Below are 21,879 nucleotides of genomic sequence, written 5' to 3' on the forward strand. Positions count from 1 at the left end.
TTTTTTGTTAAAGCGTACGCAATTTCAAATTGGCAAATTGAAGGAATTATTGCAAGCCTCGATGGCGCAGTAGGCAGCGCGTGAGTCTCATAATCTCAAGGTCGTGAGTTCGATCCTCACTCGGGGCAATTGTCTTTTAAGCAACATGTATTTGTTTTTTGTTAAAGCGTATGCAATTTTAAAATGACAAATTGAAGGAATTATTGTAAGCCTCGATGGCGCAGTAGGCAGCGCGTGAGTCTCATAATCTCAAGATCCTGAGTTCGATCCTCACTCGGGGCAATTGATTTTCAAGCAACATGTATTTGTTTTTTGTTAAAGCGTACGCAATTTCAAATTGGCAAATTGAAGGAATTATTGCAAGCCTCGATGGCGCAGTAGGCAGCGCGTGAGTCTCATAATCTCAAGGTCGTGAGTTCGATCCTCACTCGGGGCAATTGTCTTTTAAGCAACATGTATTTGTTTTTGCTAAAGCGTATGCAATTTGAAATTACCAAATTGAAGGAATTATTGTATGCCTCTATGACGCAGTAGGCAGCGCGTGAGTCTCATAATCTCAAGGTCGTGAGCTCAATCCTCACTCGGGGCAATTGTATTTAAAGCAACATGTATTTGTTTTTTGTTAAAGCGTATGCAATTTTAAAATGACAAATTGAAGGAATTATTGTAAGCCTCGATGGCGCTGTAGGCAGTGCGCGAGTCTCATAATCTCAAGGTCGATAGTTCGATCCTCACTCGGGGCAATTTTTTTTTAAGCAACATGTATTTGTTTTTTTGTTAAAGCGTACGCAATTTGAAATTGACAAATTCAAGGAATTGTTATAAGCCTCAATGGCGCACTAGGCAGAACGTGAGTCTCATAATCTCCATGTGGTGAGTTCGATCCTCACTCGGTGAAAATGTTTTTTAAGCAGCATGTATTTGTTTTTGCTAAAGCGTACGCAATTTGAAATTGGCAAATTGAAGGAATTATTACAAGCCTCGATGGCGCAGTAGGCAGCGCGTGAGTCTCATAATCTCAAGGTCGTGGGTTCGATCCTCACTCGGGGCAATTGATTTTCAAGCAACATGTATTTTTTTTTGTTAAAGCGTACGCAATTTGAAATTGACAAATTGAAGGAATTGTTGTAAGCCTCGATGGCCCAGTAGGCAGCGCGTTAGGGTCAAAATCGCAAGGTCGTGAGTTCGATCCTCATCTGGGCAATATTTTTTTAAGCAACATGTATATGTTTTTTGTTAAAGCGTACGCAATTTGAAATTGACAAATTGAAGGAATTATTGTAAGCCTCGATGGCGCAGTAGGCAGCGCGTGAGTCTCATAATCCCAGGGTCGTGAGTTCGATCTTCACTCGGGGCAATTGATTTTCAAGCAACATGTATTTGTTTTTTGTTAAAGCGTTTGCAATTTTAAATTGACAAATTGAAGGAATTATTGTAAAGCTCGTTGATGCAGTAGGCAGCGCGTGAGTGTCATATTCTCAAGGTCGTGAGTTCGATCCTCACTCGGGGCAATTGTTTTTCAAGCAACATGTATTTGTTTTTTGTTAAAGCGTACGCAATTTCAAATTGGCAAATTGAAGGAATTATTGCAAGCCTCGATGGCGCAGTAGGCAGCGCGTCAGTCTCATAATCTCAAGGTCGTGAGTTCGATCCTCACTCGGGGCAATTGTCTTTTAAGCAACATATATTTGTTTTTGCTAAAGCGTACGCAATTTGAAATTGACAAATTGAAGGAATTATTGTAAGCCTCGATGGCGCAGTAGGCAGCGCGTGAATCTCATAATCTCAAGATCCTGAGTTCCATCCTCACTCGGGGCAGTTGTTTTTTAAGCAACATGTATTTGTTTTTGCTAAAGCGTATGCAATTTGAAATTAACAAATTGAAGGAATTATTGTATGCCTCTATGGCGCAGTAGGCAGCGCGTGAGTCTAATAATCTCAAGGTCGTGAGTTCGATCCTCACTCGGGGCAATTGTATTTAAAGCAACATGTATTTGTTTTTTGTTAAAGCGTACGCAATTTGAAATTGACAAATTGAAGGAAATATTGTAAGTCTCGATGGCGCAGTAGGCAGCGCGTGAGTCTCATAATCTCAAGGTCGTGAGTTCGATCCTCACTCTGGGCAATTGTATTTAAAGCAACATGTATTTGTTTTTTGTTAAAGCGTACGCAATTTGAAATTGACAAATTCGAGGAATTATTGTAAGCCTCGATGGCGCAGTAGGCAGCGCGTGAGTCTCATAATCTCAAGATCCTGAGTTCGATCCTCACTCGGGGCAATTGATTTTCAAGCAACATGTATTTGTTTTTTGTTAAAGCGTACGCAATTTCAAATTGGCAAATTGAAGGAATTATTGCAAGCCTCGATGGCGCAGTAGGCAGCGCGTGAGTCTCATAATCTCAAGGTCGTGAGTTCGATCCTCACTCGGGGCAATTGTCTTTTAAGCAACATGTATTTGTTTTTGCTAAAGCGTATGCAATTTGAAATTAACAAATTGAAGGAATTATTGTATGCCTCTATGGCGCAGTAGGCAGCGCGTGAGTCTCATAATCTCAAGGTCGTGAGCTCAATCCTCACTCGGGGCAATTGTATTTAAAGCAACATGTATTTGTTTTTTGTTAAAGCGTATGCAATTTTAAAATGACAAATTGAAGGAATTATTATAAGCCTCAATGGCGCACTAGGCAGAACGTGAGTCTCATAATCTCCATGTCGTGAGTTCGATCCTCACTCGGGGAAAATGTTTTTTAAGCAGCATGTATTTGTTTTTGCTAAAGCGTACGCAATTTGAAATTGGCAAATTGAAGGAATTATTACAAGCCTCGATGGCGCAGTAGGCAGCGCGTGAGTCTCATAATCTCAAGGTCGTGGGTTCGATCCTCACTCGGGGCAATTGATTTTCAAGCAACATGTATTTTTTTTTGTTAAAGCGTACGCAATTTGAAATTGACAAATTGAAGGAATTGTTGTAAGCCTCGATGGCGCAGTAGGCAGCGCGTGAGTCTCATAATCTCAAGGTCGTGAGTTCGATCCACACTCGTGGCAATAGTTTTTTAAGCAACATCTAAATGTTTTTTGTTAAAGCGTACGCAATTTGAAATTGACAAATTGAAGGAATTACTGTAAGCCTTGATGGCGCAGTAGGCAGCGCGTGAGTCTCACAATCTCAAGGTCGTGAGTTCGATCCTCACTCGGGGCAATTGATTTTCAAGCAACATTTATTTGTTTTTTGTTAAAGCGTACGCAATTTGAAATTGACAAATTGAAGGAGTTACTTTAAGCCCTGATGGCGCAGTAGGCAGCGCGTGAGTCTCATAATCTCAAGGTCGTGAGTTCGATCCTCACTCGGGGCAATTGATTTTCAAGCAACATGTATTTGTTTTTTGTTAAAGCGTTTGCAACTTTAAATTGACAAATTGAAGGAATTATTGTAAAGCTCGTTGATGCAGTAGGCAGCGTGTGAGTGTCATATTCTCAAGGTCGTGAGTTCGATCCTCACTCGGGGCAATTGATTTTCAAGCAACATGTATTTGTTTTTTGTTAAAGCGTACGCAATTTCAAATTGGCAAATTGAAGGAATTATTGCAAGCCTCGATGGCGCAGTAGGCAGCGCGTGAGTCTCATAATCTCAAGGTCGTGAGTTCGATCCTCACTCGGGGCAATTGTCTTTTAAGCAACATGTATTTGTTTTTTGTTAAAGCGTATGCAATTTTAAAATGACAAATTGAAGGAATTATTGTAAGCCTCGATGGCGCAGTAGGCAGCGCGTGAGTCTCATAATCTCAAGATCCTGAGTTCGATCCTCACTCGGGGCAATTGATTTTCAAGCAACATGTATTTGTTTTTGTTAAAGCGTACGCAATTTCAAACTGGCAAATTGAAGGAATTATTGCAAGCCTCGATGGCGCAGTAGGCAGCGCGTGAGTCTCATAATCTCAAGGTCTTGAGTTCGATCCTCACTCGGGGCAATTGTCTTTTAAGCAACATGTATTTGTTTTTGCTAAAGCGTATGCAATTTGAAATTAACAAATTGAAGGAATTATTGTATGCCTCTATGGCGCAGTAGGCAGCGCGTGAGTCTCATAATCTCAAGGTCGTGAGCTCAATCCTCACTCGTGGCAATTGTATTTAAAGCAACATGTATTTGTTTTTTGTTAAAGCGTATGCAATTTTAAAATGACAAATTGAAGGAATTATTGTAAGCCTCGATGGCGCTGTAGGCAGTGCGCGAGTCTCATAATCTCAAGGTCGATAGTTCGATCCTCACTCGGGGCAATTGTTTTTTAAGCAACATGTATTTGTTTTTTTGTTAAAGCGTACGCAATTTGAAATTGACAAATTCAAGGAATTATTATAAGCCTCAATGGCGCACTAGGCAGAACGTGAGTCTCATAATCTCCATGTCGTGAGTTCGATCCTCACTCGGGGAAAATGTTTTTTAAGCAGCATGTATTTGTTTTTGCTAAAGCGTACGCAATTTGAAATTGGCAAATTGAAGGAATTATTACAAGCCTCGATGGCGCAGTAGGCAGCGCGTGAGTCTCATAATCTCAAGGTCGTGGGTTCGATCCTCACTCGGGGCAATTGATTTTCAAGCAACATGTATTTTTTTTGTTGAAGCGTACGCAATTTGAAATTGACAAATTGAAGGAATTGTTGTAAGCCTCGATGGCGCAGTAGGCAGCGCGTGAGTCTCATAATCTCAAGGTCGTGAGTTCGATCCACACTCGTGGCAATAGTTTTTTAAGCAACATCTAAATGTTTTTTGTTAAAGCGTACGCAATTTGAAATTGACAAATTGAAGGAATTACTGTAAGCCTTGATGGCGCAGTAGGCAGCGCGTGAGTCTCACAATCTCAAGGTCGTGAGTTCGATCCTCACTCGGGGCAATTGATTTTCAAGCAACATTTATTTGTTTTTTGTTAAAGCGTACGCAATTTGAAATTGACAAATTGAAGGAGTTACTTTAAGCCCTGATGGCGCAGTAGGCAGCGCGTGAGTCTCATAATCTCAAGGTCGTGAGTTCGATCCTCATTCGGGGCAATTGATTTTCAAGCAACATGTATTTTTTTTTGTTAAAGCGTACGCAATTTGAAATTGACAAATTGAAGGAATTGTTGTAAGCCTCGATGGCCCAGTAGGCAGCGCGTGAGGGTCATAATCGCAAGGTCGTGAGTTCGATCCTCATCTGGGCAAAATTTTTTTAAGCAACATGTATATGTTTTTTGTTAAAGCATACGCAATTTGAAATTGACAAATTGAAGGAATTATTGTAAGCCTCGATGGCGCAGTAGGCTGCGCGTGAGTCTCATAATCCCAAGGTCTTGAGTTCGATCCTCACTCGGGGCAATTGATTTTCAAGCAACATGTATTTGTTTTTTGTTAAAGCGTTTGCAATTTTAAATTGACAAATTGAAGGAATTATTGTAAAGCTCGTTGATGCAGTAGGCAGCGCGTGAGTGTCATATTCTCAAGGTCGTGAGTTCGATCCTCACTCGGGGCAATTGATTTTCAAGCAACATGTATTTGTTTTTTGTTAAAGCGTACGCAATTTCAAATTGGCAAATTGAAGGAATTATTGCAAGCCTCGATGGCGCAGTAGGCAGCGCGTGAGTCTCATAATCTCAAGGTCGTGAGTTCGATCCTCACTCGGGGCAATTGTCTTTTAAGCAACATGTATTTGTTTTTTGTTAAAGCGTATGCAATTTTAAAATGACAAATTGAAGGAATTATTGTAAGCCTCGATGGCGCAGTAGGCAGCGCGTGAGTCTCATAATCTCAAGATCCTGAGTTCGATCCTCACTCGGGGCAATTGATTTTCAAGCAACATGTATTTGTTTTTTGTTAAAGCGTACGCAATTTCAAATTGGCAAATTGAAGGAATTATTGCAAGCCTCGATGGCGCAGTAGGCAGCGCGTGAGTCTCATAATCTCAAGGTCGTGAGTTCGATCCTCACTCGGGGCAATTGTCTTTTAAGCAACATGTATTTGTTTTTGCTAAAGCGTATGCAATTTGAAATTAACAAATTGAAGGAATTATTGTATGCCTCTATGGCGCAGTAGGCAGCGCGTGAGTCTCATAATCTCAAGGTCGTGAGCTCAATCCTCACTCGGGGCAATTGTATTTAAAGCAACATGTATTTGTTTTTTGTTAAAGCGTATGCAATTTTAAAATGACAAATTGAAGGAATTATTGTAAGCCTCGATGGCGCTGTAGGCAGTGCGCGAGTCTCATAATCTCAAGGTCGATAGTTCGATCCTCACTCGGGGCAATTTTTTTTTAAGCAACATGTATTTGTTTTTTTGTTAAAGCGTACGCAATTTGAAATTGACAAATTCAAGGAATTGTTATAAGCCTCAATGGCGCACTAGGCAGAACGTGAGTCTCATAATCTCCATGTCGTGAGTTCGATCCTCACTCGGGGAAAATGTTTTTTAAGCAGCATGTATTTGTTTTTGCTAAAGCGTACGCAATTTGAAATTGGCAAATTGAAGGAATTATTACAAGCCTCGATGGCGCAGTAGGCAGCGCGTGAGTCTCATAATCTCAAGGTCGTGGGTTCGATCCTCACTCGGGGCAATTGATTTTCAAGCAACATGTATTTTTTTTTGTTAAAGCGTACGCAATTTGAAATTGACAAATTGAAGGAATTGTTGTAAGCCTCGATGGCCCAGTAGGCAGCGCGTTAGGGTCAAAATCGCAAGGTCGTGAGTTCGATCCTCATCTGGGCAATATTTTTTTAAGCAACATGTATATGTTTTTTGTTAAAGCGTACGCAATTTGAAATTGACAAATTGAAGGAATTATTGTAAGCCTCGATGGCGCAGTAGGCAGCGCGTGAGTCTCATAATCCCAGGGTCGTGAGTTCGATCTTCACTCGGGGCAATTGATTTTCAAGCAACATGTATTTGTTTTTTGTTAAAGCGTTTGCAATTTTAAATTGACAAATTGAAGGAATTATTGTAAAGCTCGTTGATGCAGTAGGCAGCGCGTGAGTGTCATATTCTCAAGGTCGTGAGTTCGATCCTCACTCGGGGCAATTGTTTTTCAAGCAACATGTATTTGTTTTTTGTTAAAGCGTACGCAATTTCAAATTGGCAAATTGAAGGAATTATTGCAAGCCTCGATGGCGCAGTAGGCAGCGCGTGAGTCTCATAATCTCAAGGTCGTGAGTTCGATCCTCACTCGGGGCAATTGTCTTTTAAGCAACATATATTTGTTTTTGCTAAAGCGTACGCAATTTGAAATTGACAGATTGAAGGAATTATTGTAAGCCTCGATGGCGCAGTAGGCAGCGCGTGAATCTCATAATCTCAAGATCCTGAGTTCGATCCTCACTCGCGGAAATTGTTTTTCAAGCAACATGTATTTGTTTTTTGTTAAAGCGTACGCATTTTGAAATTGACAAATTGAAGGAATTATTGTAAGCCTCGATGGCGCAGTAGGCAGCGCGTGAGTCTCATAATCTCAAGGTCGTGAGCTCAATCCTCACTCGGGGCAATTGTATTTAAAGCAACATGTATTTGTTTTTTGTTAAAGCGTATGCAATTTTAAAATGACAAATTGAAGGAATTATTGTAAGCCTCGATGGCGCTGTAGGCAGTGCGCGAGTCTCATAATCTCAAGGTCGATAGTTCGATCCTCACTCGGGGCAATTTTTTTTTAAGCAACATGTATTTGTTTTTTTGTTAAAGCGTACGCAATTTGAAATTGACAAATTCAAGGAATTGTTATAAGCCTCAATGGCGCACTAGGCAGAACGTGAGTCTCATAATCTCCATGTCGTGAGTTCGATCCTCACTCGGGGAAAATGTTTTTTAAGCAGCATGTATTTGTTTTTGCTAAAGCGTACGCAATTTGAAATTGGCAAATTGAAGGAATTATTACAAGCCTCGATGGCGCAGTAGGCAGCGCGTGAGTCTCATAATCTCAAGGTCGTGGGTTCGATCCTCACTCGGGGCAATTGATTTTCAAGCAACATGTATTTTTTTTTGTTAAAGCGTACGCAATTTGAAATTGACAAATTGAAGGAATTGTTGTAAGCCTCGATGGCCCAGTAGGCAGCGCGTTAGGGTCAAAATCGCAAGGTCGTGAGTTCGATCCTCATCTGGGCAATATTTTTTTAAGCAACATGTATATGTTTTTTGTTAAAGCGTACGCAATTTGAAATTGACAAATTGAAGGAATTATTGTAAGCCTCGATGGCGCAGTAGGCAGCGCGTGAGTCTCATAATCCCAGGGTCGTGAGTTCGATCTTCACTCGGGGCAATTGATTTTCAAGCAACATGTATTTGTTTTTTGTTAAAGCGTTTGCAATTTTAAATTGACAAATTGAAGGAATTATTGTAAAGCTCGTTGATGCAGTAGGCAGCGCGTGAGTGTCATATTCTCAAGGTCGTGAGTTCGATCCTCACTCGGGGCAATTGTTTTTCAAGCAACATGTATTTGTTTTTTGTTAAAGCGTACGCAATTTCAAATTGGCAAATTGAAGGAATTATTGCAAGCCTCGATGGCGCAGTAGGCAGCGCGTGAGTCTCATAATCTCAAGGTCGTGAGTTCGATCCTCACTCGGGGCAATTGTCTTTTAAGCAACATATATTTGTTTTTGCTAAAGCGTACGCAATTTGAAATTGACAGATTGAAGGAATTATTGTAAGCCTCGATGGCGCAGTAGGCAGCGCGTGAATCTCATAATCTCAAGATCCTGAGTTCGATCCTCACTCGCGGAAATTGTTTTTCAAGCAACATGTATTTGTTTTTTGTTAAAGCGTACGCATTTTGAAATTGACAAATTGAAGGAATTATTGTAAGCCTCGATGGCGCAGTAGGCAGCGCGTGAGTCTCATAATCTCAAGGTCGTGAGTTCGATCCTCACTCGGGGCAATTGTTTTTTAAGCAACATGTATTTATTTTTGCTAAAGCGTTCGCAATTTGAAATTGACAAATTGAAGGAATTTTTGTAAGCCTCGATGGCGCAGTAGGCAGCGCGTGAGTCTCATAATCTCAAGGTCGTGAGTTCGATCCTCACTCGCGGAAATTGTTTTTCAAGCAACATGTATATGTTTTTTGTTAAAGCGTACGCAATTTGAAATTGACAAATTGAATAATCTCAAGGTCGTGAGTTCGATCCTCACTCGCGGAAATTGTTTTTCAAGCAACATGTATATGTTTTTTGTTAAAGCGTACGCATTTTGAAATTGACAAATTGAAGGAATTATTGTAAGCCTCGATGGCGCAGTAGGCAGCGCGTAAGTCTCATAATCTCAAGGTCGTGAGTTCGATCCTCACTCGGGGCAATTGTTTTTTAAGCAACATGTATTTATTTTTGCTAAAGCGTTCGCAATTTGAAATTGACAAATTGAAGGAATTTTTGTAAGCCTCGATGGCGCAGTAGGCAGCGCGTGAGTCTCATAATCTCAAGGTCGTGAGTTCGATCCTCACTCGGGGCATTTTTTGTTCAAGCAACATATATTTGTTTTTTGTTAAAGCGTACGCAATTTGAAATTGACAAATTGAAGGAATTATTGTAAGCCTCGATGGCGCAGTAGGCAGCGCGTGAGTCTCATAATCTCAAGGTCGTGGGTTCGATCCTCACTCGGTACAATTGATTTTTAAGCAACATATATTTGTTTTTTGTTAAAGCGTACGCAATTGGAAATCGACAAATTGAAGGAATTATTGTAAGCCTCGATGGCGCAGTAGGCAGTGCGTAAGGCTCATAATCTCAAGGTCGTGAGTTCGATCCTCACTCGGGGCAATTGTTTTTTAAGCAACATATATTTGTTTTTTGTTAAAGCGTACGCAATTTGAAATTGACAAATTGAAGGAATTATTGTAAGCCTCGATGCCGCATTAGGCAGCGCGTGAGTCTCATAATCTCAAGGTCGTGAGTTCGATTCTCACTCGGGGCAATTTTTTTTTAAGCAACATATATTTGTTTTTTGTTAAAGCGTATGCAATTTGAAATTGACAAATTGAAGGAATTATTGTAAGCCTCGATGGCGCAGTAGGCAGCGCGTGAGTCTCATAATCTCAAGGTCGTGAGTTCGATCCTCACTCGGGGCATTTTTTGTTCAAGCAACATATATTTGTTTTTTGTTAAAGCGTATGCAATTTGAAATTGACAAATTGAAGGAATTATTGTAAGCCTCGATGGCGCAGTAGGCAGCGCGTGAGTCTCATAATCTCAAGGTCGTGAGTTCGATCCTCACTCGGGGCAATTGTTTTTTAAGCAACATATATTTGTTTTTTGTTAAAGCGTATGCAATTTGAAATTGACAAATTGAAGGAATTATTCTAAGCCTCGATGGCGCAGTAGGCAGCGCGTGAGTCTCATAATCTCAAGGTCGTGAGTTCGATCCTCACTCGGGGCGATTGTTTTTTAAGCAACATATATTTGTTTTTTGTTAAAGCGTACGCAATTTGAAAGTGACAAATTGAAGGAATTATTGTTAGCCTCGATGGCGCAGTAGGCAGCGCGTGAGTCTCATAATCTCAAGGTCGTGAGTTCGATCCTCACTCGGGGCTATTTTTTTTTAAGCAACATATATTTGTTTTTTGTTAAAGCGTACGCAATTTGAAATTGACAAATTGAAGGAATTGTTGTAAGCCTCGATGGCGCAGTAGGCAGCGCGTGAGTCTCATAATCTCAAGGTCGTGAGTTCGATCCTCACTCGCGGCATTTTTTGTTCAAGCAACATATATTTGTTTTTTGTTAAAGCGTATGCAATTTGAAATTGACAAATTGAAGGAATTATTGTAAGCCTCGATGGCGCAGTAGGCAGCGCGTGAGTCTCATAATCTCAAGGTCGTGAGTTCGATCCTCACTCGGGGCAATTGTTTTTTAAGCAACATATATTTGTTTTTTGATAAAACGTATGCAATTGGAAATCGACAAATTGAAGGAATTATTGTAAGCCTCGATGGCGCAGTAGGCAGTGCGTAAGGCTCATAATCTCAAGGTCGTGAGTTCGATCCTCACTCGGGGCAATTTTTTTTTAAGCAACATATATTTGTTTTTTGTTAAAGCGTACGCAATTTGAAATTGACAAATTGAAGGAATTATTGTAAGCCTCGATGGCGCTGTAGGCAGCGCGTGAGTCTCATAATCTCAAGGTCGTGAGTTCGATCCTCACTCGGGGCAATTGCTTTTTAAGCAACATATCTTTGTTTTTTTGTTAAAGCGTCTGCAATTTGAAATTGACAAATTGAAGGAACTATTCTAAGCCTCGATGGCGCAGTAGGCAGCGCGTGAGTCTCATAATCTCAAGGTCGTGAGTTCGATCCTCACTCGGGGCAATTGTTTTTTAAGCAACATATATTTGTTTTTTGTTAAAGCGTACGCAATTTGAAATTGACAAATTGAAGGAATTATTGTAAGCCTCGATGGCGCAGTAGGCAGCGCGTGAGTCTCATAACTCAAGGTCGTGAGTTCGATCCTCACTCGGGGCTATTTTTTTTTTAAGCAACATATATTTGTTTTTTGTTAAAGCGTATGCAATTTGAAATTGACAAATTGAAGGAATTATTGTAAGCCTCGATGGCGCAGTAGGCAGCGCGTGAGTCTCATAATCTCAAGGTCGTGAGTTCGATCCTCACTCGGTGCAATTGTTCTTTAAGCAACATATATTTGTTTTTTGTTAAAACGTATGCAATTAGAAATCGACAAATTGAAGGAATTATTGTAAGCCTCGATGGCGCATTAGGCAGTGCGTAAGGCTCATAATCTCAAGGTCGTGAGTTCGATCCTCACTCGGGGCAATTTTTTTTCAAGCAACATATATTTGTTTTTTGTTAAAGCGTATGCAATTTGAAATTGACAAATTGAAGGAATTATTGTAAGCCTCGATGGCGCAGTAGGCAGCGCGTGAGTCTCATAATCTCAAGGTCGTGAGTTCGATCCTCACTCGGGGCATTTTTTGTTCAAGCAACATATATTTGTTTTTTGTTAAAGCGTATGCAATTTGAAATTGACAAATTGAAGGAATTATTGTAAGCCTCGATGGCGCAGTAGGCAGCGCGTGAGTCTCATAATCTCAAGGTCGTCAGTTCGATCCTCACTCGGGGCAATTGTTTTTTAAGCAACATATATTTGTTTTTTGTTAAAGCGTACGCAATTTGAAATTGACAAATTAAAGGAATTATTGTAAGCCTCGATGGCGCAGTAGGCAGCGCGTGAGTCTCATAATCTCAAGGTCGTGAGTTCGATCCTCACTCGGGGCAATTGTTTTTTAAGCAACATATATTTGTTTTTTGTTAAAGCGTACGCAATTTGAAATTGACAAATTGAAGGAATTATTGTAAGCCTCGATGGCGCAGTAGGCAGCGCGTGAGTCTCATAATCTCAAGGTCGTGAGTTCGATCCTCACTCGGGGCTATTTTTTTTTTAAGCAACATATATTTGTTTTTTGTTAAAGCGTACGCAATTGGAAATCGACAAATTGAAGGAATTATTGTAAGCCTCGATGGCGCAGTAGGCAGTGCGTAAGGCTCATAATCTCAACGTCGTGAGTTCGATCCTCACTCGGGGCAATTGTTTTTTAAGCAACATATATTTGTTTTTTGTTAAAGCGTATGCAATTTGAAATTGACAAATTGAAGGAATTATTGTAAGCCTCGATGGCGCAGTAGGCAGCGCGTGAGTCTCATAATCTCAAGGTCGTGAGTTCGATCCTCACTCGGGGCAATTGTTTTTTAAGCAACATATATTTGTTTTTTGTTAAAGCGTATGCAATTTGAAATTGACAAATTGAAGGAATTATTGTAAGCCTCGATGGCGCAGTAGGCAGCGCGTGAGTCTCATAATCTCAAGGTCGTGAGTTCGATCCTCACTCGGGGCAATTGTTTTTTAAGCAACATGTATTTATTTTTGCTAAAGCGTTCGCAATTTGAAATTGACAAATTGAAGGAATTTTTGTAAGCCTCGATGGCGCAGTAGGCAGCGCGTGAGTCTCATAATCTCAAGGTCGTGAGTTCGATCCTCACTCGCGGAAATTGTTTTTCAAGCAACATGTATATGTTTTTTGTTAAAGCGTACGCAATTTGAAATTGACAAATTGAATAATCTCAAGGTCGTGAGTTCGATCCTCACTCGCGGAAATTGTTTTTCAAGCAACATGTATATGTTTTTTGTTAAAGCGTACGCATTTTGAAATTGACAAATTGAAGGAATTATTGTAAGCCTCGATGGCGCAGTAGGCAGCGCGTAAGTCTCATAATCTCAAGGTCGTGAGTTCGATCCTCACTCGGGGCAATTGTTTTTTAAGCAACATGTATTTATTTTTGCTAAAGCGTTCGCAATTTGAAATTGACAAATTGAAGGAATTTTTGTAAGCCTCGATGGCGCAGTAGGCAGCGCGTGAGTCTCATAATCTCAAGGTCGTGAGTTCGATCCTCACTCGCGGAAATTGTTTTTCAAGCAACATGTATATGTTTTTTGTTAAAGCGTACGCAATTTGAAATTGACAAATTGAAGAATTATTCTAAGCCTCGATGACGCAGTAGGCAGCGCGTGAGTCTCATAATCTCAAGGTCGTGAGTTCGATCCTCACTCGGGGCATTTTTTGTTCAAGCAACATATATTTGTTTTTTGTTAAAGCGTACGCAATTTGAAATTGACAAATTGAAGGAATTATTGTAAGCCTCGATGGCGCAGTAGGCAGCGCGTGAGTCTCATAATCTCAAGGTCGTGGGTTCGATCCTCACTCGGTACAATTGATTTTTAAGCAACATATATTTGTTTTTTGTTAAAGCGTACGCAATTGGAAATCGACAAATTGAAGGAATTATTGTAAGCCTCGATGGCGCAGTAGGCAGTGCGTAAGGCTCATAATCTCAAGGTCGTGAGTTCGATCCTCACTCGGGGCAATTGTTTTTTAAGCAACATATATTTGTTTTTTGTTAAAGCGTACGCAATTCGAAATTGACAAATTGAAGGAATTATTGTAAGCCTCGATGGCGCATTAGGCAGCGCGTGAGTCTCATAATCTCAAGGTCGTGAGTTCGATTCTCACTCGGGGCAATTTTTTTTTAAGCAACATATATTTGTTTTTTGTTAAAGCGTATGCAATTTGAAATTGACAAATTGAAGGAATTATTGTAAGCCTCGATGGCGCAGTAGGCAGCGCGTGAGTCTCATAATCTCAAGGTCGTGAGTTCGATCCTCACTCGGGGCATTTTTTGTTCAAGCAACATATATTTGTTTTTTGTTAAAGCGTATGCAATTTGAAATTGACAAATTGAAGGAATTATTGTAAGCCTCGATGGCGCAGTAGGCAGCGCGTGAGTCTCATAATCTCAAGGTCGTGAGTTCGATCCTCACTCGGGGCGATTGTTTTTTAAGCAACATATATTTGTTTTTTGTTAAAGCGTACGCAATTTGAAAGTGACAAATTGAAGGAATTATTGTAAGCCTCGATGGCGCAGTAGGCAGCGCGTGAGTCTCATAATCTCAAGGTCGTGAGTTCGATCCTCACTCGGGGCTATTTTTTTTTAAGCAACATATATTTGTTTTTTGTTAAAGCGTACGCAATTTGAAAGTGACAAATTGAAGGAATTATTGTAAGCCTCGATGGCGCAGTAGGCAGCGCGTGAGTCTCATAATCTCAAGGTCGTGAGTTCGATCCTCACTGGCGGCATTTTTTGTTCAAGCAACATATATTTGTTTTTTGTTAAAGCGTATGCAATTTGAAATTGACAAATTGAAGGAATTGTTGTAAGCCTGGATGGCGCAGTAGGCAGCGCGTGAGTCTCATAATCTCAAGGTCGTGAGTTCGATCCTCACTCGCGGCATTTTTTGTTCAAGCAACATATATTTGTTTTTTGTTAAAGCGTATGCAATTTGAAATTGACAAATTGAAGGAATTATTGTAAGCCTCGATGGCGCAGTAGGCAGCGCGTGAGTCTCATAATCTCAAGGTCGTGAGTTCGATCCTCACTCGGGGCAATTGTTTTTTAAGCAACATATATTTGTTTTTTGATAAAACGTATGCAATTGGAAATCGACAAATTGAAGGAATTATTGTAAGCCTCGATGGCGCAGTAGGCAGTGCGTAAGGCTCATAATCTCAAGGTCGTGAGTTCGATCCTCACTCGGGGCAATTGTTTTTTAAGCAACATATATTTGTTTTTTGTTAAAGCGTACGCAATTTGAAATTGACAAATTGAAGGAATTATTGTAAGCCTCGATGGCGCTGTAGGCAGCGCGTGAGTCTCATAATCTCAAGGTCGTGAGTTCGATCCTCACTCGGGGCAATTGCTTTTTAAGCAACATATCTTTGTTTTTTGTTAAAGCGTCTGCAATTTGAAATTGACAAATTGAAGGAACTGTTCTAAGCCTCGATGGCGCAGTAGGCAGCGCGTGAGTCTCATAATCTCAAGGTCGTGAGTTCGATCCTCACTCGGGGCAATTGTTTTTTAAGCAACATATATTTGTTTTTTGTTAAAGCGTACGCAATTTGAAATTGACAAATTGAAGGAATTATTGTAAGCCTCGATGGCGCAGTAGGCAGCGCGTGAGTCTCATAACTCAAGGTCGTGAGTTCGATCCTCACTCGGGGCTATTTTTTTTTTAAGCAACATATATTTGTTTTTTGTTAAAGCGTATGCAATTTGAAATTGACAAATTGAAGGAATTATTGTAAGCCTCGATGGCGCAGTAGGCAGCGCGTGAGTCTCATAATCTCAAGGTCGTGAGTTCGATCCTCACTCGGTGCAATTGTTCTTTAAGCAACATATATTTGTTTTTTGTTAAAACGTATGCAATTAGAAATCGACAAATTGAAGGAATTATTGTAAGCCTCGATGGCGCATTAGGCAGTGCGTAAGGCTCATAATCTCAAGATCGTGAGTTCGATCCTCACTCGGGGCAATTTTTTTTCAAGCAACATATATTTGTTTTTTGTTAAAGCGTATGCAATTTGAAATTGACAAATTGAAGGAATTATTGTAAGCCTCGATGGCGCAGTAGGCAGCGCGTGAGTCTCATAATCTCAAGGTCGTGAGTTCGATCCTCACTCGGGGCATTTTTTGTTCAAGCAACATATATTTGTTTTTTGTTAAAGCGTATGCAATTTGAAATTGACAAATTGAAGGAATTATTGTAAGCCTCGATGGCGCAGTAGGCAGCGCGTGAGTCTCATAATCTCAAGGTCGTCAGTTCGATCCTCACTCGGGGCAATTGTTTTTTAAGCAACATATATTTGTTTTTTGTTAAAGCGTACGCAATTTGAAATTGACAAATTAAAGGAATTATTGTAAGCCTCGATGGCGCAGTAGGCAGCGCGTGAGTCTCATAATCTCAAGGTCGTGAGTTCGATCCTCACTCGGGGCAATTGTTTTTTAAGCAACATATATTTGTTTTTTGTTAAAGCGTACGCAATTTGAAATTGACAAATTGAAGGAATTATTGTAAGCCTCGATGGCGCAGTAGGCAGCGCGTGAGTCTCATAATCTCAAGGTCGTGAGTTCGATCCTCACTCGGGGCTATTTTTTTTTTAAGCAACATATATTTGTTTTTTGTTAAAGCGTACGCAATTGGAAATCGACAAATTGAAGGAATTATTGTAAGCCTCGATGGCGCAGTAGGCAGTGCGTAAGGCTCATAATCTCAAGGTCGTGAGTTCGATCCTCACTCGGGGCAATTGTTTTTTAAGCAACATATATTTGTTTTTTGTTAAAGCGTATGCAATTTGAAATTGACAAATTGAAGGAATTATTGTAAGCCTCGATGGCGCAGTAGGCAGCGCGTGAGTCTCATAATCTCAAGGTCGTGAGTTCGATCCTCACTCGGGGCAATTGTTTTTTAAGCAACATATATTTGTTTTTTGTTAAAGCGTATGCAATTTGAAATTGACAAATTGAAGGAATTATTCTAAGCCTCGATGGCGCAGTAGGCAGCGCGTGAGTCTCATAATCTCAAGGTCGTGAGTTCGATCCTCACTCGGGGCGATTGTTTTTTAAGCAACATATATTTGTTTTTTGTTAAAGCGTACGCAATTTGAAAGTGACAAATTGAAGGAATTATTGTAAGCCTCGATGGCGCAGTAGGCAGCGCGTGAGTCTCATAATCTCAAGGTCGTGAGTTCGATCCTCACTCGGGGCTATTTTTTTTTAAGCAACATATATTTGTTTTTTGTTAAAGCGTACGCAATTTGAAATTGACAAATTGAATGAATTGTTGTAAGCCTCGATGGCGCAGTAGGCAGCGCGTGAGTCTCATAATCTCAAGGTCGTGAGTTCGATCCTCACTCGCGGCATTTTTTGTTCAAGCAACATATATTTGTTTTTTGTTAAAGCGTATGCAATTTGAAATTGACAAATTGAAGGAATTATTGTAAGCCTCGATGGCGCAGTAGGCAGCGCGTGAGTCTCATAATCTCAAGGTCGTGAGTTCGATCCTCACTCGGGGCAATTGTTTTTTAAGCAACATATATTTGTTTTTTGATAAAACGTATGCAATTGGAAATCGACAAATTGAAGGAATTATTGTAAGCCTCGATGGCGCAGTAGGCAGTGCGTAAGGCTCATAATCTCAAGGTCGTGAGTTCGATCCTCACTCGGGGCAATTGTTTTTTAAGCAACATATATTTGTTTTTTGATAAAACGTATGCAATTGGAAATCGACAAATTGAAGGAATTATTGTAAGCCTCGATGGCGCAGTAGGCAGTGCGTAAGGCTCATAATCTCAAGGTCGTGAGTTCGATCCTCACTCGGGGCAATTGCTTTTTAAGCAACATATCTTTGTTTTTTGTTAAAGCGTCTGCAATTTGAAATTGACAAATTGAAGGAACTATTCTAAGCCTCGATGGCGCAGTAGGCAGCGCGTGAGTCTCATAATCTCAAGGTCGTGAGTTCGATCCTCACTCGGGGCAATTGTTTTTTAAGCAACATATATTTGTTTTTTGTTAAAGCGTACGCAATTTGAAATTGACAAATTGAAGGAATTATTGTAAGCCTCGATGGCGCAGTAGGCAGCGCGTGAGTCTCATAACTCAAGGTCGTGAGTTCGATCCTCACTCGGGGCTATTTTTTTTTTAAGCAACATATATTTGTTTTTTGTTGAAGCGTATGCAATTTGAAATTGACAAATTGAAGGAATTATTGTAAGCCTCGATGGCGCAGTAGGCAGCGCGTGAGTCTCATAATCTCAAGGTCGTGAGTTCGATCCTCACTCGGTGCAATTGTTCTTTAAGCAACATATATTTGTTTTTTGTTAAAACGTATGCAATTAGAAATCGACAAATTGAAGGAATTATTGCAAGCCTCGATGGCGCATTAGGCAGTGCGTAAGGCTCATAATCTCAAGGTCGTGAGTTCGATCCTCACTCGGGGCAATTTTTTTTCAAGCAACATATATTTGTTTTTTGTTAAAGCGTATGCAATTTGAAATTGACAAATTGAAGGAATTATTGTAAGCCTCGATGGCGCAGTAGGCAGCGCGTGAGTCTCATAATCTCAAGGTCGTGAGTTCGATCCTCACTCGGGGCATTTTTTGTTCAAGCAACATATATTTGTTTTTTGTTAAAGCGTATGCAATTTGAAATTGACAAATTGAAGGAATTATTGTAAGCCTCGATGGCGCAGTAGGCAGCGCGTGAGTCTCATAATCTCAAGGTCGTCAGTTCGATCCTCACTCGGGGCAATTGTTTTTTAAGCAACATATATTTGTTTTTTGTTAAAGCGTACGCAATTTGAAATTGACAAATTAAAGGAATTATTGTAAGCCTCGATGGCGCAGTAGGCAGCGCGTGAGTCTCATAATCTCAAGGTCGTGAGTTCGATCCTCACTCGGGGCAATTGTTTTTTAAGCAACATATATTTGTTTTTTGTTAAAGCGTACGCAATTTGAAATTGACAAATTGAAGGAATTATTGTAAGCCTCGATGGCGCAGTAGGCAGCGCGTGAGTCTCATAATCTCAAGGTCGTGAGTTCGATCCTCACTCGGGGCTATTTTTTTTTTAAGCAACATATATTTGTTTTTTGTTAAAGCGTACGCAATTGGAAATCGACAAATTGAAGGAATTATTGTAAGCCTCGATGGCGCAGTAGGCAGTGCGTAAGGCTCATAATCTCAAGGTCGTGAGTTCGATCCTCACTCGGGGCAATTGTTTTTTAAGCAACATATATTTGTTTTTTGTTAAAGCGTATGCAATTTGAAATTGACAAATTGAAGGAATTATTGTAAGCCTCGATGGCGCAGTAGGCAGCGCGTGAGTCTCATAATCTCAAGGTCGTGAGTTCGATCCTCACTCGGGGCAATTGTTTTTTAAGCAACCTATATTTGTTTTTTGTTAAAGCGTATGCAATTTGAAATTGACAAATTGAAGGAATTATTCTAAGCCTCGATGGCGCAGTAGGCAGCGCGTGAGTCTCATAATCTCAAGGTCGTGAGTTCGATCCTCACTCGGGGCAATTGTTTTTTAAGCAACATATATTTGTTTTTTGTTAAAGCGTACGCAATTTGAAATTGACAAATTGAAGGAATTATTGTAAGCCTCGATGGCGCAGTAGGCAGCGCGTGAGTCTCATAATCTCAAGGTCGTGAGTTCGATCCTCACTCGGGGCTATTTTTTTTAAGCAACATATATTTGTTTTTTGTTAAAGCGTATGCAATTTGAAATTGACAAATTGAAGGAATTATTGTAAGCCTCGATGGCGCAGTAGGCAGCGCGTGAGTCTCAAGGTCGTGAGTTCGATCCTCACTCGGGGAATTTTTTGTTCAAGCAACATATATTTGTTTTTTGTTAAAGCGTATGCAATTTGAAATTGACAAATTGAAGGAATTATTGTAAGCCTCGATGGCGCAGTAGGCAGCGCGTGAGTCTCATAATCTCAAGGTCGTGAGTTCGATCCTCACTCGGGGCAATTGTTTTTTAAGCAACATATATTTGTTTTTTGTTAAAGCGTATGCAATTTGAAATTGACAAATTGAAGGAATTATTCTAAGCCTCGATGGCGCAGTAGGCAGCGCGTGAGTCTCATAATCTCAAGGTCGTGAGTTCGATCCTCACTCGGGGCAATTGTTTTTTAAGCAACATATATTTGTTTTTTGTTAAAGCGTATGCAATTTGAAATTGACAAATTGAAGGAATTATTGTAAGCCTCGATGGCGCAGTAGGCAGCGCGTGAGTCTCATAATCTCAAGGTCGTGAGTTCGATCCTCACTCGGGGCAATTGCTTTTTAAGCAACATATATTTGTTTTTTGTTAAAACGTATGCAATTGGAAATCGACAAATTGAAGGAATTATTGTAAGCCTCGATGGCGCATTAGGCAGTGCGTAAGGCTCATAATCTCAAGGTCGTGAGTTCGATCCTCACTCGGGGCAATTTTTTTTCAAGCAACATATATTTGTTTTTTGTTAAAGCGTATGCAATTTGAAATTGACAAATTGAAGGAATTATTGTAAGCCTCGATGGCGCAGTAGGCAGCGCGTGAGTCTCATAATCTCAAGGTCGTGAGTTCGATCCTCACTCGGGGCATTTTTTGTTCAAGCAACATATATTTGTTTTTTGTTAAAGCGTATGCAATTTGAAATTGACAAATTGAAGGAATTATTGAAAGCCTCGATGGCGCAGTAGGCAGCGCGTGAGTCTCATAATCTCAAGGTCGTCAGTTCGATCCTCACTCGGGGCAATTGTTTTTTAAGCAACATATATTTGTTTTTTGTTAAAGCGTACGCAATTTGAAATTGACAAATTAAAGGAATTATTGTAAGCCTCGATGGCGCAGTAGGCAGCGCGTGAGTCTCATAATCTCAAGGTCGTGAGTTCGATCCTCACTCGGGGCAATTGTTTTTTAAGCAACATATATTTGTTTTTTGTTAAAGCGTACGCAATTTGAAATTGACAAATTGAAGGAATTATTGTAAGCCTCGATGGCGCAGTAGGCAGCGCGTGAGTCTCATAATCTCAAGGTCGTGAGTTCGATCCTCACTCGGGGCTATTTTTTTTTTAAGCAACATATATTTGTTTTTTGTTAAAGCGTACGCAATTTGAAATTGACAAATTGAAGGAATTATTGTAAGCCTCGATGGCGCAGTAGGCAGCACGTGAGTCTCATAATCTCAAGGTCGTCAGTTCGATCCTCACTCGGGGCAATTGTTTTTTAAGCAACATATATTTGTTTTTTGTTAAAGCGTACGCAATTTGAAATTGACAAATTAAAGGAATTATTGTAAGCCTCGATGGCGCAGTAGGCAGCGCGTGAGTCTCATAATCTCAAGGTCGTGAGTTCGATCCTCACTCGGGGCAATTGTTTTTTAAGCAACATATATTTGTTTTTTGTTAAAGCGTACGCAATTTGAAATTGACAAATTGAAGGAATTATTGTAAGCCTCGATGGCGCAGTAGGCAGCGCGTGAGTCTCATAATCTCAAGGTCGTGAGTTCGATCCTCACTCGGGGCTATTTTTTTTTTAAGCAACATATATTTGTTTTTTGTTAAAGCGTACGCAATTTGAAATTGACAAATTGAAGGAATTATTGTAAGCCTCGATGGCGCAGTAGGCAGCGCGTAAGGCTCATAATCTCAAGGTCGTGAGTTCGATCCTCACTCGGGGCAATTTTTTTTCAAGCAACATATATTTGTTTTTTGTTAAAGCGTATGCAATTTGAAATTGACAAATTGAAGGAATTATTGTAAGCCTCGATGGCGCAGTAGGCAGCGCGTGAGTCTCATAATCTCAAGGTCGTGAGTTCGATCCTCACTCGGGGCATTTTTTGTTCAAGCAACATATATTTGTTTTTTGTTAAAGCGTATGCAATTTGAAATTGACAAATTGAAGGAATTATTGAAAGCCTCGATGGCGCAGTAGGCAGCGCGTGAGTCTCATAATCTCAAGGTCGTCAGTTCGAACCTCACTCGGGGCAATTGTTTT

The 21,879-nt window shown here is 40.3% G+C and overlaps 1 protein-coding gene and 104 non-coding genes across 105 annotated transcripts in view; 104 read left to right on the forward strand and 1 right to left on the reverse strand.

Annotated features, from left to right (window-relative positions):
- The window catches only part of LOC146168935 (uncharacterized), a 93,879-nt gene that overhangs the window by 32,602 nt on the left and 39,398 nt on the right, over positions 1–21,879 (reverse strand). The gene's annotated exons all lie outside the window — the stretch shown is intronic.
- Trnam-cau (transfer RNA methionine (anticodon CAU)) lies at positions 56–128 on the forward strand. Its single transcript has one exon. It is a non-coding gene; the product is annotated as a tRNA-Met (tRNA).
- Positions 210–282, forward strand: Trnam-cau (transfer RNA methionine (anticodon CAU)). Its single transcript has one exon. It is a non-coding gene; the product is annotated as a tRNA-Met (tRNA).
- Positions 364–436, forward strand: Trnam-cau (transfer RNA methionine (anticodon CAU)). Its single transcript has one exon. It is a non-coding gene; the product is annotated as a tRNA-Met (tRNA).
- Trnam-cau (transfer RNA methionine (anticodon CAU)) lies at positions 979–1,051 on the forward strand. Its single transcript has one exon. It is a non-coding gene; the product is annotated as a tRNA-Met (tRNA).
- Trnam-cau (transfer RNA methionine (anticodon CAU)) lies at positions 1,285–1,357 on the forward strand. Its single transcript has one exon. It is a non-coding gene; the product is annotated as a tRNA-Met (tRNA).
- Trnam-cau (transfer RNA methionine (anticodon CAU)) lies at positions 1,593–1,665 on the forward strand. The gene has a single exon. It is a non-coding gene; the product is annotated as a tRNA-Met (tRNA).
- Positions 2,053–2,125, forward strand: Trnam-cau (transfer RNA methionine (anticodon CAU)). The gene has a single exon. It is a non-coding gene; the product is annotated as a tRNA-Met (tRNA).
- Positions 2,207–2,279, forward strand: Trnam-cau (transfer RNA methionine (anticodon CAU)). The gene has a single exon. It is a non-coding gene; the product is annotated as a tRNA-Met (tRNA).
- On the forward strand, positions 2,361–2,433 carry Trnam-cau (transfer RNA methionine (anticodon CAU)). The gene has a single exon. It is a non-coding gene; the product is annotated as a tRNA-Met (tRNA).
- On the forward strand, positions 2,821–2,893 carry Trnam-cau (transfer RNA methionine (anticodon CAU)). Its single transcript has one exon. It is a non-coding gene; the product is annotated as a tRNA-Met (tRNA).
- Trnam-cau (transfer RNA methionine (anticodon CAU)) lies at positions 2,974–3,046 on the forward strand. Its single transcript has one exon. It is a non-coding gene; the product is annotated as a tRNA-Met (tRNA).
- On the forward strand, positions 3,128–3,200 carry Trnav-cac (transfer RNA valine (anticodon CAC)). The gene has a single exon. It is a non-coding gene; the product is annotated as a tRNA-Val (tRNA).
- On the forward strand, positions 3,282–3,354 carry Trnam-cau (transfer RNA methionine (anticodon CAU)). The gene has a single exon. It is a non-coding gene; the product is annotated as a tRNA-Met (tRNA).
- Trnam-cau (transfer RNA methionine (anticodon CAU)) lies at positions 3,590–3,662 on the forward strand. The gene has a single exon. It is a non-coding gene; the product is annotated as a tRNA-Met (tRNA).
- Trnam-cau (transfer RNA methionine (anticodon CAU)) lies at positions 3,744–3,816 on the forward strand. Its single transcript has one exon. It is a non-coding gene; the product is annotated as a tRNA-Met (tRNA).
- On the forward strand, positions 3,897–3,969 carry Trnam-cau (transfer RNA methionine (anticodon CAU)). The gene has a single exon. It is a non-coding gene; the product is annotated as a tRNA-Met (tRNA).
- On the forward strand, positions 4,512–4,584 carry Trnam-cau (transfer RNA methionine (anticodon CAU)). The gene has a single exon. It is a non-coding gene; the product is annotated as a tRNA-Met (tRNA).
- On the forward strand, positions 4,664–4,736 carry Trnam-cau (transfer RNA methionine (anticodon CAU)). Its single transcript has one exon. It is a non-coding gene; the product is annotated as a tRNA-Met (tRNA).
- Trnav-cac (transfer RNA valine (anticodon CAC)) lies at positions 4,818–4,890 on the forward strand. The gene has a single exon. It is a non-coding gene; the product is annotated as a tRNA-Val (tRNA).
- Positions 4,972–5,044, forward strand: Trnam-cau (transfer RNA methionine (anticodon CAU)). The gene has a single exon. It is a non-coding gene; the product is annotated as a tRNA-Met (tRNA).
- On the forward strand, positions 5,586–5,658 carry Trnam-cau (transfer RNA methionine (anticodon CAU)). The gene has a single exon. It is a non-coding gene; the product is annotated as a tRNA-Met (tRNA).
- Trnam-cau (transfer RNA methionine (anticodon CAU)) lies at positions 5,740–5,812 on the forward strand. The gene has a single exon. It is a non-coding gene; the product is annotated as a tRNA-Met (tRNA).
- Positions 5,894–5,966, forward strand: Trnam-cau (transfer RNA methionine (anticodon CAU)). The gene has a single exon. It is a non-coding gene; the product is annotated as a tRNA-Met (tRNA).
- Trnam-cau (transfer RNA methionine (anticodon CAU)) lies at positions 6,509–6,581 on the forward strand. Its single transcript has one exon. It is a non-coding gene; the product is annotated as a tRNA-Met (tRNA).
- Positions 6,815–6,887, forward strand: Trnam-cau (transfer RNA methionine (anticodon CAU)). The gene has a single exon. It is a non-coding gene; the product is annotated as a tRNA-Met (tRNA).
- On the forward strand, positions 7,123–7,195 carry Trnam-cau (transfer RNA methionine (anticodon CAU)). Its single transcript has one exon. It is a non-coding gene; the product is annotated as a tRNA-Met (tRNA).
- Positions 7,430–7,502, forward strand: Trnam-cau (transfer RNA methionine (anticodon CAU)). The gene has a single exon. It is a non-coding gene; the product is annotated as a tRNA-Met (tRNA).
- On the forward strand, positions 7,892–7,964 carry Trnam-cau (transfer RNA methionine (anticodon CAU)). Its single transcript has one exon. It is a non-coding gene; the product is annotated as a tRNA-Met (tRNA).
- Trnam-cau (transfer RNA methionine (anticodon CAU)) lies at positions 8,198–8,270 on the forward strand. The gene has a single exon. It is a non-coding gene; the product is annotated as a tRNA-Met (tRNA).
- Trnam-cau (transfer RNA methionine (anticodon CAU)) lies at positions 8,506–8,578 on the forward strand. The gene has a single exon. It is a non-coding gene; the product is annotated as a tRNA-Met (tRNA).
- On the forward strand, positions 8,813–8,885 carry Trnam-cau (transfer RNA methionine (anticodon CAU)). The gene has a single exon. It is a non-coding gene; the product is annotated as a tRNA-Met (tRNA).
- On the forward strand, positions 8,966–9,038 carry Trnam-cau (transfer RNA methionine (anticodon CAU)). Its single transcript has one exon. It is a non-coding gene; the product is annotated as a tRNA-Met (tRNA).
- Trnam-cau (transfer RNA methionine (anticodon CAU)) lies at positions 9,226–9,298 on the forward strand. Its single transcript has one exon. It is a non-coding gene; the product is annotated as a tRNA-Met (tRNA).
- Positions 9,379–9,451, forward strand: Trnam-cau (transfer RNA methionine (anticodon CAU)). Its single transcript has one exon. It is a non-coding gene; the product is annotated as a tRNA-Met (tRNA).
- Trnam-cau (transfer RNA methionine (anticodon CAU)) lies at positions 9,533–9,605 on the forward strand. Its single transcript has one exon. It is a non-coding gene; the product is annotated as a tRNA-Met (tRNA).
- Trnam-cau (transfer RNA methionine (anticodon CAU)) lies at positions 9,687–9,759 on the forward strand. The gene has a single exon. It is a non-coding gene; the product is annotated as a tRNA-Met (tRNA).
- Trnam-cau (transfer RNA methionine (anticodon CAU)) lies at positions 9,841–9,913 on the forward strand. The gene has a single exon. It is a non-coding gene; the product is annotated as a tRNA-Met (tRNA).
- Trnam-cau (transfer RNA methionine (anticodon CAU)) lies at positions 9,995–10,067 on the forward strand. The gene has a single exon. It is a non-coding gene; the product is annotated as a tRNA-Met (tRNA).
- Positions 10,149–10,221, forward strand: Trnam-cau (transfer RNA methionine (anticodon CAU)). Its single transcript has one exon. It is a non-coding gene; the product is annotated as a tRNA-Met (tRNA).
- Trnam-cau (transfer RNA methionine (anticodon CAU)) lies at positions 10,303–10,375 on the forward strand. Its single transcript has one exon. It is a non-coding gene; the product is annotated as a tRNA-Met (tRNA).
- Positions 10,457–10,529, forward strand: Trnam-cau (transfer RNA methionine (anticodon CAU)). Its single transcript has one exon. It is a non-coding gene; the product is annotated as a tRNA-Met (tRNA).
- Positions 10,611–10,683, forward strand: Trnam-cau (transfer RNA methionine (anticodon CAU)). The gene has a single exon. It is a non-coding gene; the product is annotated as a tRNA-Met (tRNA).
- Trnam-cau (transfer RNA methionine (anticodon CAU)) lies at positions 10,765–10,837 on the forward strand. The gene has a single exon. It is a non-coding gene; the product is annotated as a tRNA-Met (tRNA).
- On the forward strand, positions 10,919–10,991 carry Trnam-cau (transfer RNA methionine (anticodon CAU)). The gene has a single exon. It is a non-coding gene; the product is annotated as a tRNA-Met (tRNA).
- On the forward strand, positions 11,073–11,145 carry Trnam-cau (transfer RNA methionine (anticodon CAU)). The gene has a single exon. It is a non-coding gene; the product is annotated as a tRNA-Met (tRNA).
- Positions 11,228–11,300, forward strand: Trnam-cau (transfer RNA methionine (anticodon CAU)). The gene has a single exon. It is a non-coding gene; the product is annotated as a tRNA-Met (tRNA).
- Trnam-cau (transfer RNA methionine (anticodon CAU)) lies at positions 11,536–11,608 on the forward strand. The gene has a single exon. It is a non-coding gene; the product is annotated as a tRNA-Met (tRNA).
- On the forward strand, positions 11,844–11,916 carry Trnam-cau (transfer RNA methionine (anticodon CAU)). The gene has a single exon. It is a non-coding gene; the product is annotated as a tRNA-Met (tRNA).
- On the forward strand, positions 11,998–12,070 carry Trnam-cau (transfer RNA methionine (anticodon CAU)). The gene has a single exon. It is a non-coding gene; the product is annotated as a tRNA-Met (tRNA).
- On the forward strand, positions 12,152–12,224 carry Trnam-cau (transfer RNA methionine (anticodon CAU)). Its single transcript has one exon. It is a non-coding gene; the product is annotated as a tRNA-Met (tRNA).
- On the forward strand, positions 12,306–12,378 carry Trnam-cau (transfer RNA methionine (anticodon CAU)). The gene has a single exon. It is a non-coding gene; the product is annotated as a tRNA-Met (tRNA).
- On the forward strand, positions 12,615–12,687 carry Trnam-cau (transfer RNA methionine (anticodon CAU)). Its single transcript has one exon. It is a non-coding gene; the product is annotated as a tRNA-Met (tRNA).
- Positions 12,769–12,841, forward strand: Trnam-cau (transfer RNA methionine (anticodon CAU)). The gene has a single exon. It is a non-coding gene; the product is annotated as a tRNA-Met (tRNA).
- Positions 12,922–12,994, forward strand: Trnam-cau (transfer RNA methionine (anticodon CAU)). Its single transcript has one exon. It is a non-coding gene; the product is annotated as a tRNA-Met (tRNA).
- Positions 13,182–13,254, forward strand: Trnam-cau (transfer RNA methionine (anticodon CAU)). The gene has a single exon. It is a non-coding gene; the product is annotated as a tRNA-Met (tRNA).
- On the forward strand, positions 13,335–13,407 carry Trnam-cau (transfer RNA methionine (anticodon CAU)). Its single transcript has one exon. It is a non-coding gene; the product is annotated as a tRNA-Met (tRNA).
- On the forward strand, positions 13,488–13,560 carry Trnam-cau (transfer RNA methionine (anticodon CAU)). Its single transcript has one exon. It is a non-coding gene; the product is annotated as a tRNA-Met (tRNA).
- Positions 13,642–13,714, forward strand: Trnam-cau (transfer RNA methionine (anticodon CAU)). The gene has a single exon. It is a non-coding gene; the product is annotated as a tRNA-Met (tRNA).
- On the forward strand, positions 13,796–13,868 carry Trnam-cau (transfer RNA methionine (anticodon CAU)). Its single transcript has one exon. It is a non-coding gene; the product is annotated as a tRNA-Met (tRNA).
- On the forward strand, positions 13,950–14,022 carry Trnam-cau (transfer RNA methionine (anticodon CAU)). The gene has a single exon. It is a non-coding gene; the product is annotated as a tRNA-Met (tRNA).
- Positions 14,104–14,176, forward strand: Trnam-cau (transfer RNA methionine (anticodon CAU)). The gene has a single exon. It is a non-coding gene; the product is annotated as a tRNA-Met (tRNA).
- Trnam-cau (transfer RNA methionine (anticodon CAU)) lies at positions 14,258–14,330 on the forward strand. Its single transcript has one exon. It is a non-coding gene; the product is annotated as a tRNA-Met (tRNA).
- Positions 14,412–14,484, forward strand: Trnam-cau (transfer RNA methionine (anticodon CAU)). Its single transcript has one exon. It is a non-coding gene; the product is annotated as a tRNA-Met (tRNA).
- Positions 14,566–14,638, forward strand: Trnam-cau (transfer RNA methionine (anticodon CAU)). The gene has a single exon. It is a non-coding gene; the product is annotated as a tRNA-Met (tRNA).
- Positions 14,720–14,792, forward strand: Trnam-cau (transfer RNA methionine (anticodon CAU)). The gene has a single exon. It is a non-coding gene; the product is annotated as a tRNA-Met (tRNA).
- Trnam-cau (transfer RNA methionine (anticodon CAU)) lies at positions 14,874–14,946 on the forward strand. Its single transcript has one exon. It is a non-coding gene; the product is annotated as a tRNA-Met (tRNA).
- On the forward strand, positions 15,028–15,100 carry Trnam-cau (transfer RNA methionine (anticodon CAU)). The gene has a single exon. It is a non-coding gene; the product is annotated as a tRNA-Met (tRNA).
- Positions 15,182–15,254, forward strand: Trnam-cau (transfer RNA methionine (anticodon CAU)). The gene has a single exon. It is a non-coding gene; the product is annotated as a tRNA-Met (tRNA).
- On the forward strand, positions 15,336–15,408 carry Trnam-cau (transfer RNA methionine (anticodon CAU)). Its single transcript has one exon. It is a non-coding gene; the product is annotated as a tRNA-Met (tRNA).
- On the forward strand, positions 15,644–15,716 carry Trnam-cau (transfer RNA methionine (anticodon CAU)). Its single transcript has one exon. It is a non-coding gene; the product is annotated as a tRNA-Met (tRNA).
- Positions 15,952–16,024, forward strand: Trnam-cau (transfer RNA methionine (anticodon CAU)). The gene has a single exon. It is a non-coding gene; the product is annotated as a tRNA-Met (tRNA).
- Positions 16,106–16,178, forward strand: Trnam-cau (transfer RNA methionine (anticodon CAU)). The gene has a single exon. It is a non-coding gene; the product is annotated as a tRNA-Met (tRNA).
- Trnam-cau (transfer RNA methionine (anticodon CAU)) lies at positions 16,260–16,332 on the forward strand. The gene has a single exon. It is a non-coding gene; the product is annotated as a tRNA-Met (tRNA).
- On the forward strand, positions 16,414–16,486 carry Trnam-cau (transfer RNA methionine (anticodon CAU)). Its single transcript has one exon. It is a non-coding gene; the product is annotated as a tRNA-Met (tRNA).
- Trnam-cau (transfer RNA methionine (anticodon CAU)) lies at positions 16,569–16,641 on the forward strand. Its single transcript has one exon. It is a non-coding gene; the product is annotated as a tRNA-Met (tRNA).
- Trnam-cau (transfer RNA methionine (anticodon CAU)) lies at positions 16,723–16,795 on the forward strand. The gene has a single exon. It is a non-coding gene; the product is annotated as a tRNA-Met (tRNA).
- On the forward strand, positions 16,877–16,949 carry Trnam-cau (transfer RNA methionine (anticodon CAU)). The gene has a single exon. It is a non-coding gene; the product is annotated as a tRNA-Met (tRNA).
- Trnam-cau (transfer RNA methionine (anticodon CAU)) lies at positions 17,031–17,103 on the forward strand. The gene has a single exon. It is a non-coding gene; the product is annotated as a tRNA-Met (tRNA).
- Trnam-cau (transfer RNA methionine (anticodon CAU)) lies at positions 17,185–17,257 on the forward strand. Its single transcript has one exon. It is a non-coding gene; the product is annotated as a tRNA-Met (tRNA).
- Trnam-cau (transfer RNA methionine (anticodon CAU)) lies at positions 17,339–17,411 on the forward strand. Its single transcript has one exon. It is a non-coding gene; the product is annotated as a tRNA-Met (tRNA).
- On the forward strand, positions 17,493–17,565 carry Trnam-cau (transfer RNA methionine (anticodon CAU)). Its single transcript has one exon. It is a non-coding gene; the product is annotated as a tRNA-Met (tRNA).
- Trnam-cau (transfer RNA methionine (anticodon CAU)) lies at positions 17,647–17,719 on the forward strand. Its single transcript has one exon. It is a non-coding gene; the product is annotated as a tRNA-Met (tRNA).
- Trnam-cau (transfer RNA methionine (anticodon CAU)) lies at positions 17,801–17,873 on the forward strand. Its single transcript has one exon. It is a non-coding gene; the product is annotated as a tRNA-Met (tRNA).
- Positions 18,109–18,181, forward strand: Trnam-cau (transfer RNA methionine (anticodon CAU)). The gene has a single exon. It is a non-coding gene; the product is annotated as a tRNA-Met (tRNA).
- On the forward strand, positions 18,417–18,489 carry Trnam-cau (transfer RNA methionine (anticodon CAU)). Its single transcript has one exon. It is a non-coding gene; the product is annotated as a tRNA-Met (tRNA).
- Positions 18,571–18,643, forward strand: Trnam-cau (transfer RNA methionine (anticodon CAU)). The gene has a single exon. It is a non-coding gene; the product is annotated as a tRNA-Met (tRNA).
- Trnam-cau (transfer RNA methionine (anticodon CAU)) lies at positions 18,725–18,797 on the forward strand. The gene has a single exon. It is a non-coding gene; the product is annotated as a tRNA-Met (tRNA).
- Trnam-cau (transfer RNA methionine (anticodon CAU)) lies at positions 18,879–18,951 on the forward strand. The gene has a single exon. It is a non-coding gene; the product is annotated as a tRNA-Met (tRNA).
- On the forward strand, positions 19,034–19,106 carry Trnam-cau (transfer RNA methionine (anticodon CAU)). Its single transcript has one exon. It is a non-coding gene; the product is annotated as a tRNA-Met (tRNA).
- On the forward strand, positions 19,188–19,260 carry Trnam-cau (transfer RNA methionine (anticodon CAU)). Its single transcript has one exon. It is a non-coding gene; the product is annotated as a tRNA-Met (tRNA).
- Trnam-cau (transfer RNA methionine (anticodon CAU)) lies at positions 19,342–19,414 on the forward strand. Its single transcript has one exon. It is a non-coding gene; the product is annotated as a tRNA-Met (tRNA).
- Trnam-cau (transfer RNA methionine (anticodon CAU)) lies at positions 19,496–19,568 on the forward strand. Its single transcript has one exon. It is a non-coding gene; the product is annotated as a tRNA-Met (tRNA).
- Positions 19,795–19,867, forward strand: Trnam-cau (transfer RNA methionine (anticodon CAU)). Its single transcript has one exon. It is a non-coding gene; the product is annotated as a tRNA-Met (tRNA).
- Positions 19,949–20,021, forward strand: Trnam-cau (transfer RNA methionine (anticodon CAU)). The gene has a single exon. It is a non-coding gene; the product is annotated as a tRNA-Met (tRNA).
- Trnam-cau (transfer RNA methionine (anticodon CAU)) lies at positions 20,103–20,175 on the forward strand. The gene has a single exon. It is a non-coding gene; the product is annotated as a tRNA-Met (tRNA).
- Positions 20,411–20,483, forward strand: Trnam-cau (transfer RNA methionine (anticodon CAU)). Its single transcript has one exon. It is a non-coding gene; the product is annotated as a tRNA-Met (tRNA).
- Positions 20,565–20,637, forward strand: Trnam-cau (transfer RNA methionine (anticodon CAU)). Its single transcript has one exon. It is a non-coding gene; the product is annotated as a tRNA-Met (tRNA).
- Trnam-cau (transfer RNA methionine (anticodon CAU)) lies at positions 20,719–20,791 on the forward strand. The gene has a single exon. It is a non-coding gene; the product is annotated as a tRNA-Met (tRNA).
- Trnam-cau (transfer RNA methionine (anticodon CAU)) lies at positions 20,873–20,945 on the forward strand. Its single transcript has one exon. It is a non-coding gene; the product is annotated as a tRNA-Met (tRNA).
- Positions 21,182–21,254, forward strand: Trnam-cau (transfer RNA methionine (anticodon CAU)). Its single transcript has one exon. It is a non-coding gene; the product is annotated as a tRNA-Met (tRNA).
- On the forward strand, positions 21,336–21,408 carry Trnam-cau (transfer RNA methionine (anticodon CAU)). Its single transcript has one exon. It is a non-coding gene; the product is annotated as a tRNA-Met (tRNA).
- On the forward strand, positions 21,491–21,563 carry Trnam-cau (transfer RNA methionine (anticodon CAU)). The gene has a single exon. It is a non-coding gene; the product is annotated as a tRNA-Met (tRNA).
- Trnam-cau (transfer RNA methionine (anticodon CAU)) lies at positions 21,645–21,717 on the forward strand. Its single transcript has one exon. It is a non-coding gene; the product is annotated as a tRNA-Met (tRNA).
- Trnam-cau (transfer RNA methionine (anticodon CAU)) lies at positions 21,799–21,871 on the forward strand. The gene has a single exon. It is a non-coding gene; the product is annotated as a tRNA-Met (tRNA).

The sequence above is a fragment of the Ascidiella aspersa genome, chromosome 1 (assembly GCF_963924565.1).
Source record: "Ascidiella aspersa chromosome 1, kaAscAspe10.2, whole genome shotgun sequence".
Lineage (NCBI taxonomy): Eukaryota > Metazoa > Chordata > Ascidiacea > Phlebobranchia > Ascidiidae > Ascidiella > Ascidiella aspersa.